This window comes from Rhamphochromis sp. 'chilingali', assembly GCF_963969265.1.
Source record: "Rhamphochromis sp. 'chilingali' genome assembly, chromosome: 13".
In the NCBI taxonomy this organism is placed as follows: Eukaryota; Metazoa; Chordata; class Actinopteri; order Cichliformes; family Cichlidae; genus Rhamphochromis; species Rhamphochromis sp. 'chilingali'.
The window spans coordinates 16,273,342-16,283,560 of NC_137940.1; positions in this window are offsets into that span (position 1 = coordinate 16,273,342).

Genomic DNA, 10,219 nt, shown 5'->3' on the forward strand with positions numbered 1-10,219 from the left:
AGAAATAGACTGCAAAAATCCTGTGTCTCTCTGTGCTGCTGCGTGTGTAAACAGATGCACCTGTTTTGGTGGGGAAAAGTGCACAGCCTCTCTGATTGGTGGATTCAAATTCACCAGCTCCCAGGCTGACCTAGAAACTTACTTCTCTCTCCCTGTGTGTGTGTGTGTGTGTGTGTGTGTGTGTGTGTGTGTGTGTGTGTGTGTGTGTGTGTGTGTGACAGAGAGATAGAGAGAGAGAAAGCCTTTTAATGGGATGATCCCATTGTAAGATTCAAATTCAATATATTTAGACTGGTTGACTGAATTGGATCTTGTGTGTGTGTCTCTCTGTGCATGTGTGTTTCCTCATGTGTACATATTTGTAATTGTGTGGCAGTCATAAATTTTTTTGCAGATTTTTGTCATTTAACAAGTATATTTGAGGGAACCTCAGCATGTTCAGCATTTTTTCAGCTGTCCATTTTGCTTTTCCAATTTTTCTGTTTAACTTATTACTATTGTGCTAAATCACACTATTTCTGCTATTTTATAAGATTTGTGCTTAATATACTATTTCTGCTTTTATAGGATTTGTGCTTAATATAGTATTTCTGCTTTTTATAAGATTTGTGCTTAATATAGTATTTCTGCTAAATGTAGTATTTATGCTTAATCATACTATTTCTGCTTTTCATAGGATTTGTGCTTAATATAGTATTTCTGCTAAATTTAGTATTTCTGATTAATTATAGTCTTTCTACTAAATCATAGTACAGTATTTCTGCTTTTTATGGGATTTGTGCTAAAACAAAGTATTTCTACTAAATGTAGTATTTATGCTTAATCATACCATTTCTGCTTTTTATAGGATTTGTGCTTAATATAGTATTTCTGCTAAATTATAGTATTTCTGCCAAATTATAATATTTGTGCTAAAACATAGTCTTAATTTAAAATTACAATATTCATAGTTCATCACAGTGTCTCTGGTAAATCACAATATTTCTGCTCTGTTGTACTATTTTTCTAAATCATAGTGTTTCTGTAATGTTTAAGTATTTTTGGCTAAATATATTCTTTCTGTTATCTTATACTATTTCTCCTAAATTCTTGTATTTTTGAGAAGTTATCATGTTTCTGGTAAGTTACAATATTTCTGCTAAATTCTGCTATGCTATTGTATCTCTGCCAAGTATTATGTTTCCTCTAAGATATTGCAGTTCTGCTAAGTTATTCCATTTTAGCAAACTTCTTTTGCTTCTGCAAAGTTTTTACAATTTCTGCAACTTTTCAGCTTTTTCAGCTACTTTTTGCATACAGCTTCAGCTTTAAGCATCCACACTGCATTTTCGCAGGAAATGCAAATTTTTCTAGTTGTGTGGATGCTTTAAGCATCCACACTATTGAGTTCCTGTTTCTCTTTATTCTTTATTATTATTATTATTCTAGTTGCTTCCGTACACTTTTTGGCACTTAACTACTTCCACAATTTTCAGCCGATTTTCACCGTTCAAATTTTAAACTATTCTGCTATTTCTGCTAATTTACGCTACGATTTTTGCTATTTTTAACTATTATACTTTTTAAAATATTAAGCTTTTTTCCTTTAATTTGTCCCATTGAAATGAATGGGAAACTTCTGCAATTCTGCTAAAATTTGCTTGTTTTTGAAACTTAACTACTTCCTCATATTTTCACCTAGAACAACCATTCAAACTTTAAAATGTTCACAAATTATTGGGCTATTCAGGTATGATTCAGCTTTTTCAAATGTTTTACTGTTTTACTTTTATGCCTCTTAAAGTTTTGAGTTGCAAAATTGTGATTTTTCACAAAATACATGCGTTGTTATGGTTGCTATGCTCTTGGCTTCCAGTGTGCCACTGAAGGTTTTGCAATTTTCACTTCATGTCCGAACAACTTCTTGCTACTTGCTCAATTTTCACTCAACTTCCACAAATTATACATCAAAACGTAGGTATTTTTGCTGGCTTTCAGAAAATGTCACTATCATTGTTGTGGGATTTATAGAATTTTTGCAAATCTCCTCAGACCAACACAAGGTCTCAAAACTCTCCATATAAAGTCAATGGAGAGCTTGTTCAAAATCATCGCTGGATTTCTGTAATGAGAGGCATATTCGAATCGTCATATCTCCTTAACGAAGCGACTTTAAGACATGAGGCTTGTCCCCGAATATCTTCAGACACCCCTGACGCTCACAATTCAAGAATTTCTTTCTCACCTATTACCGTTCTGAAATGAGTTGGACTTGTTTGAGGGTAGGAAATTCGTCCTTCGCTCAGATTTCTTCAGATTTAAAACTCTGGAAATGAACCACTTTTTTCTCTCGTCATAATTTTTTTTTGGATTTCCACAGAGACCTGAAAATTTCCATGACTGTTCACCAAAGCCTGCTGTCTCTTACGGTGAAAGAATGATATCGATACTCCAAATAGATTTCGAGTTACAAAGCGTTGTTTGAGGGCAAGTCAAGGCAGTTTTTGCTTCGCTCTACTCAGTTATGGTGCATTAGAAGTCAAATATCTTTAATAATTCATATTTTAATGATAAATTGTAAACACTGGAAGATTCCCCCATCTCTTCTGAACAAAACGGTGTAAGAATGACCGCTCTAGCCCCTACGGTTTGGAAATTATGGTCATTTGTTTGAGGGGAGTCCTCACTATGAGAAATAGGCTGCAATAATCCTGTGCCTCTCTGTGCTGCGTGTGTAAAAAGAGGCACATGTTTTGGCGGGAAAAAGTACACAGGCTCTCTGATTGGTGGATTCAAATTCAGCAGCTCCCAGGCTGACCTAGAAACTTACTTCTCTCTCCCTGTGCATTTTTTTGCTGATTTTTTCATTTAACAAGTATATTTGAGGGACCCTCAGCATGTTCAGCATTTTTTCAGCTGTCCATTTTGCTTTTCCAATTTTTCTGTTTAATTGATTACTATTGTGCTAAATCATACTATTTCTGCTATTTTATAAGATTTGTGCCTAATATAGTATTTCTGCTAAATTACAGTATTTCTGCTTTTTATACTATTTGTGCTAAAACATAGTATTTCTACTAAATGTAGTATTTATGCTTAATCATAGTATTTCTATATATTTCTATATATTTCTGCCAGGTCCCCAGGCAGCCAATCCTCTGTGAGGACTTAGACATTCAAATTTTCAAATCAGGGCCTGCACGGTTTCCCAGCCAATCATATATGTGTCCTGAGGCATTCAAATTTGCATATTGGGGCCTTCATGGCTTCTAAGCCAGCCAATCATATCTGAGGCCAAGGAATTCAAATCCACAAATCAGGGCCTGCACAGCTTCCCAGCCAGCCAATCATGTATGTGGGCTCCAGGTATTCAAATTTGCATATTGGGGAATTCGTGGCTTCTAAGTCAACAAGTCATCCATGTCATATATCTCTAAAAATTCATATTTTAATGATAAATTGTCAACACTTGAAGATTCCCCCATCTCTTCTGAACAAAACGGTGTAAGAATGACCGCTCTAGCCCCTATGGTTAGGAAATTATGGTCATTTGTTTGAGGGGAATCCTCACTATGTGAAATAAACTGAAAGAAGCAGGTCTATGTCTCTGTGCTGCGTGTGTAAACAGATGCACCTGTTTTGGCGGGAAAACGTAAACAGCCTCTCTGATTGGTGGATTCAAATTCAGCAGCTCCCAGGCTGACCTAGAAACTTAGTCCTCTCTCCCTGTGTGTGTGTGTGTGTGTGTTTAGTGGGAGAGAGAGGACCCTGCCCTTATTTGGCAGCATGTCATTGTAGGATTTAAATTGAACATAGTTAGACTGGTTGACTGGATTAGAGCCTGTGTTTGTGTGTCCCTCTGTGCATTTGTGTTTCAATAAGTTATTACTATTCTGCTAAATCATAGTATTTCTGGTACTTTTCGGTACTTGTGCTAAATACAGTATTTCTGCTAAATCATACTATTTCTGCTTTTCATAGGATTTATGCCTAATATAGTATTTCTGCTAAATTATAGTATTTCTGCTTTTTATAGGATTTGTGCCTAACATAGTATTTCTGCTAAATTATAGTATTTCTGCTTTTTATAGGATTTGTGCCTAACATAGTATTTCTGCTAAATTATAGTATTTCTGCTTTTTATACTATTTGTTCTAAATTATAGTATTCCTGCTTTTTATAGGATTTGTGCTTAATATAGTATTTCTGCTAAATTATAGTTTTTCTTCTTTTTATAGTATTTGTGCTAAAACATAGTATTTCTACTAAATGTAGTATTTATGCTTAATAATAGTATTTCTATATATTTCTGCCAGGTCCCCAGGCAGCCAATCCTCTGTGAGGACTGAGACATTCAAATTTTCAAATCAGGGCCTGCACAGTTTCCCAGCCAATCAAATAAGTGTCCTGAGGCATTCAAATTTGCATATTGGGGCCTTCGTGGCTTCTAAGCCAGCCAATCATATCTGAGGGCTGAGGAATTCAAATCCACAAATCAGGGCCTGCACGGCTTCCCAGCCAGCCAATCACATATGTGGTCTCAGGCATTCAAATTTGCATATTGGGGAATTCGTGGCTTCTAAGTCAACAAGTCATCCATGTCATATATCTCTAAAAATTCATATTTTAATATTAAATTGTCAACACTTGAAGATTCCCCCATCTCTTCTGAACAAAACGGTGTAAGAATGACCGTTCTAGCCCCTACGGTTAGGAAATTACGGTCATTTGTTTGAGGGGAGTCGTCACTATGAGAAATAGACTGCAAAAATCCTGTGTCTCTCTGTGCTGCTGCGTGTGTAAACAGATGCACCTGTTTTGGTGGGGAAAAGTGCACAGCCTCTCTGATTGGTGGATTCAAATTCACCAGCTCCCAGGCTGACCTAGAAACTTACTTCTCTCTCCCTGTGTGTGTGTGTGTGTGTGTGTGTGTGTGTGTGTGTGTGTTTGTGTGTGTGTGTGACAGAGAGAGACAGAGAGAGAAAGCCTTTTAATGGGATGATCCCATTGTAAGATTCAAATTCAATATATTTAGACTGGTTGACTGAATTGGATCTTGTGTGTGTGTCTCTCTGTGCATGTGTGTTTCCTCATGTGTACATATTTGTAATTGTGTGGCAGTCATAAATTTTTTTGCTGATTTTTGTCATTTAACAAGTATATTTGAGGGAACCTCAGCATGTTCAGCATTTTTTCAGCTGTCCATTTTGCTTTTCCAATTTTTCTGTTTAACTTATTACTATTGTGCTAAATCACACTATTTCTGCTATTTTATAAGATTTGTGCTTAATATACTATTTCTGCTTTTATAGGATTTGTGCTTAATATAGTATTTCTGCTTTTTATAAGATTTGTGCTTAATATAGTATTTCTGCTAAATGTAGTATTTATGCTTAATCATACTATTTCTGCTTTTCATAGGATTTGTGCTTAATATAGTATTTCTGCTAAATTTAGTATTTCTGATTAATTATAGTCTTTCTACTAAATCATAGTACAGTATTTCTGCTTTTTATGGGATTTGTGCTAAAACAAAGTATTTCTACTAAATGTAGTATTTATGCTTAATCATACCATTTCTGCTTTTTATAGGATTTGTGCTTAATATAGTATTTCTGCTAAATTATAGTATTTCTGCCAAATTATAATATTTGTGCTAAAACATAGTCTTAATTTAAAATTACAATATTCATAGTTCATCACAGTGTCTCTGGTAAATCACAATATTTCTGCTCTGTTGTACTATTTTTCTAAATCATAGTGTTTCTGTAATGTTTAAGTATTTTTGGCTAAATATATTCTTTCTGTTATCTTATACTATTTCTCCTAAATTCTTGTATTTTTGAGAAGTTATCATGTTTCTGGTAAGTTACAATATTTCTGCTAAATTCTGCTATGCTATTGTATTTCTGCCAAGTATTATGTTTCCTCTAAGATATTGCAGTTCTGCTAAGTTATTCCATTTTAGCAAACTTCTTTTGCTTCTGCAAAGTTTTTACAATTTCTGCAACTTTTCAGCTTTTTCAGCTACTTTTTGCATACAGCTTCAGCTTTAAGCATCCACACTGCATTTTCGCAGGAAATGCAAATTTTTCTAGTTGTGTGGATGCTTTAAGCATCCACACTATTGAGTTCCTGTTTCTCTTTATTCTTTATTATTATTATTATTATTATTCTAGTTGCTTCCGTACACTTTTTGGCACTTAACTACTTCCACAATTTTCAGCCGATTTTCACCGTTCAAATTTTAAACTATTCTGCTATTTCTGCTAATTTACGCTATGATTTTTGCTATTTTTCACTATTATACTTTTTAAAATATTCCACTTTTTTCCTTTAATTTGTCCCATTGAAATGAATGGAAATCTTCCAAAATTCTGCTAAATTTTGCTTGTTTTTGAAACTTAACTACTTCCTCATACTTTCACCTAGAACAACCATTTAAACTTTAAAATGTTCACAAATTATTGGGCTATTCATGTATGATTCAGCTTTTTCAAATCTTTTACTGTTTTACTTTTATGCCTCTTAAAGTTTTGAGTTGCAAAATTGTGATTTTTCACAAAATACATGCGTTGTTATGGTTGCTATGCTCTTGGCTTCCAGTGTGACACTGAAGCTTTTTCAGTCTTCTCTTCGTGTCCGAACAACTGTTTGCTACTTGCTCAATTTTCACTCAACTTCCACAAATTATACATCAAAACGTAGGTATTTTTGCTGGCTTTCAGGAAATGTCACTATCATTGTTGTGGGATTTATAGAATTTTCGCAAATCTCCTCAGACCAACACAATGTCTCAAAACTCTCCATATAAAGTGAATGGAGAGCTTGTTCAAAATCACCGCTGGATTTCTGTAATGAGAGGCATATTCGAATCGTCATATCTCCTTAACGAAGCAAGGTTAAGACATGAGGCTTGTCCCCGAATATCTTCAGACACCCCTGACGCTCACAATTCAAGAATTTCTTTCTCACCTATTACCGTTCTGAAATGAGTTGGACTTGTTTGAGGGTAGGAAATTTGTCCTTCGCTCAGATTTCTTCAGATTTCAAACTGTGGAAATGAAGCACTTTTTTCTCTCGTCATAACTTTTTGTTGGATTTCCACAGAGACTTGAAAATTTCCATGACTGTTCAACAAAGCCTGCTGTCTCTTACGGTGAAAGAATGATATCGATACTCCAAATAGATTTCGAGTTACAAAGCGTTGTTTGAGGGGAAGTCAAGACAGTTTTTGCTTCGCTCTACTCAGTTATGGTGCATTTGAAGTCAAATATCTTTAATAATTCATATTGTAATGATAAATTGTAAACACTGGAAGATTCCCCCATCTCTTCTGAACAAAACGGTGTAAGAATGACCGCTCTAGCCCCTACGGTTAGGAAATTATGGTCATTTGTTTGAGGGGAGTCGTCACTATGAGAAGTAGGCTGCAATAATCCTGTGCCTCTCTGTGCCTGCCTGTGTAAAAAGGTGCACCTGTTTTGGCGGGAAAACGTAAACAGCCACTCTGATTGGTGGATTTAAATCCGGCAGCTCTCTCCCTCTGTGTCTGTCTGTGTGTGTGTGTGTGTGTGTGTGTGTGTGTGTGTGTGTGTGTGTTTAGTGGGAGAGAGAGGACCCTGCCCTTATTTGGCAGCATGTCATTGTAGGATTTAAATTGAATACAGTTAGACTGGTTGACTGGATTAGAGCCTGTGTTTGTGTGTCCCTCTGTGCATTTGTGTTCCAATATGCCTCCATATTTGTAATTTTGTAAGTTAGTATGATTTAGCAGAATAGTAATATTTCTGCTTTTCATAGGATTTGTGCCTATATAGTATTTCTGCTAAATATAGTATTTCTGCTTTTTATAGGATTTGTGCCTAACATAGTATTTCTGCTTTTTATAGGATTTGTGCCTAATATAGTATTTCTGCTTTTTATAGGATTTGTGCCTAATATAGTATTTCTGCTTTTTATAGGATTTGTGCTTAATATAGTATTTCTACTAAATTATAGTATTTCTGCTTTTTATAGTATTTGTGCTAAAACATAGCATTTCTACTAAATGTAGTATTTCTGCTTTTTATACTATTTGTGCTAAATTATAATATTTCTGCTTTTTATACTATTTGTGCTAAATTATAATATTTCTGCTTTTTATACTATTTGTGCTAAATCATACTATTTCTGCTATTTTATAAGATGTGCTTAATATACTATTTCTGCTTTTATAGGATTTGTGCTTAATATAGTATTTCTGCTTTTTATAAGATTTGTGCTTAATATAGTATTTCTGCTAAATGTAGTATTTATGCTTAATCATATTATTTCTGCTTTTCATAGGATTTGTGCTTAATATAGTATTTCTGATTAATTATAGTTTTTCTACTAAATCATAGTACAGTATTTCTGCTTTTTATGGGATTTGTGCTAAAACAAAGTATTTCTACTAAATGTAGTATTTATGCTTAATCATACCATTTCTGCTTTTTATAGGATTTGTGCTTAATATAGTATTTCTGCTAAATTATAGTATTTCTGCCAAATTATAATATTTGTGCTAAAACATAGTCTTAATTTAAAATTACAATATTCATAGTTCATCACAGTGTCTCTGGTAAATCACAATATTTCTGCTCTGTTGTACTATTTTTCTAAATCATAGTGTTTCTGTAATGTTTAAGTATTTTTGGCTAAATATATTCTTTCTGTTATCTTATACTATTTCTCCTAAATTCTTGTATTTTTGAGAAGTTATCATGTTTCTGGTAAGTTACAATATTTCTGCTAAATTCTGCTATGCTATTGTATTTCTGCCAAGTATTATGTTTCCTCTAAGATATTGCAGTTCTGCTAAGTTATTCCATTTTAGCAAACTTCTTTTGCTTCTGCAAAGTTTTTACAATTTCTGCAACTTTTCAGCTTTTTCAGCTACTTTTTGCATACAGCTTCAGCTTTAAGCATCCACACTGCATTTTCGCAGGAAATGCAAATTTTTCTAGTTATTATTCTAGTTGCTTCCGTACACTTTTTGGCACTTAACTACTTCCACAATTTTCAGCCGATTTTCACCGTTCAAATTTTAAACTATTCTGCTATTTCTGCTAATTTACGCTACGATTTTTGCTATTTTTAACTATTATACTTTTTAAAATATTCCACTTTTTTCCTTTAATTTGTCCCATTGAAATGAATGGGAAACTTCTGCAATTCTGCTAAAATTTGCTTGTTTTTGAAACTTAACTACTTCCTCATATTTTCACCTAGAACAACCATTCAAACTTTAAAATGTTCATAAATTATTGGGCTATTCAGGTATGATTCAGCTTTTTGAAATCTTTTACTGTTTTACTTTTATGCCTCTTAAAGTTTTGAGTTGCAAAATTGTGATTTTTCACAAAATACATGCGTTGTTATGGTTGCTATGCTCTTGGCTTCCAGTGTGCCACTGAAGGTTTTGCAATTTTCACTTCATGTCCGAACAACTTCTTGCTACTTGCTCAATTTTCACTCAACTTCCACAAATTATACATCAAAACGTAGGTATTTTTGCTGGCTTTCAGAAAATGTCACTATCATTGTTGTGGGATTTATAGAATTTTTGCAAATCTCCTCAGACCAACACAAGGTCTCAAAACTCTCCATATAAAGTCAATGGAGAGCTTGTTCAAAATCATCGCTGGATTTCTGTAATGAGAGGCATATTCGAATCGTCATATCTCCTTAACGAAGCGACTTTAAGACATGAGGCTTGTCCCCGAATATCTTCAGACACCCCTGACGCTCACAATTCAAGAATTTCTTTCTCACCTATTACCGTTCTGAAATGAGTTGGACTTGTTTGAGGGTAGGAAATTCGTCCTTCGCTCAGATTTCTTCAGATTTAAAACTGTGGAAATGAACCACTTTTTTCTCTCGTCATAACTTTTTTTTGGATTTCCACAGAGACCTGAAAATTTCCATGACTGTTCACCAAAGCCTGCTGTCTCTTACGGTGAAAGAATGATATCGATACTCCAAATAGATTTCGAGTTACAAAGCGTTGTTTGAGGGCAAGTCAAGGCAGTTTTTGCTTCGCTCTACTCAGTTATGGTGCATTAGAAGTCAAATATCTTTAATAATTCATATTTTAATGATAAATTGTAAACACTGGAAGATTCCCCCATCTCTTCTGAACAAAACGGTGTAAGAATGACCGCTCTAGCCCCTACGGTTTGGAAATTATGGTCATTTGTTTGAGGGGAGTCCTCACTAT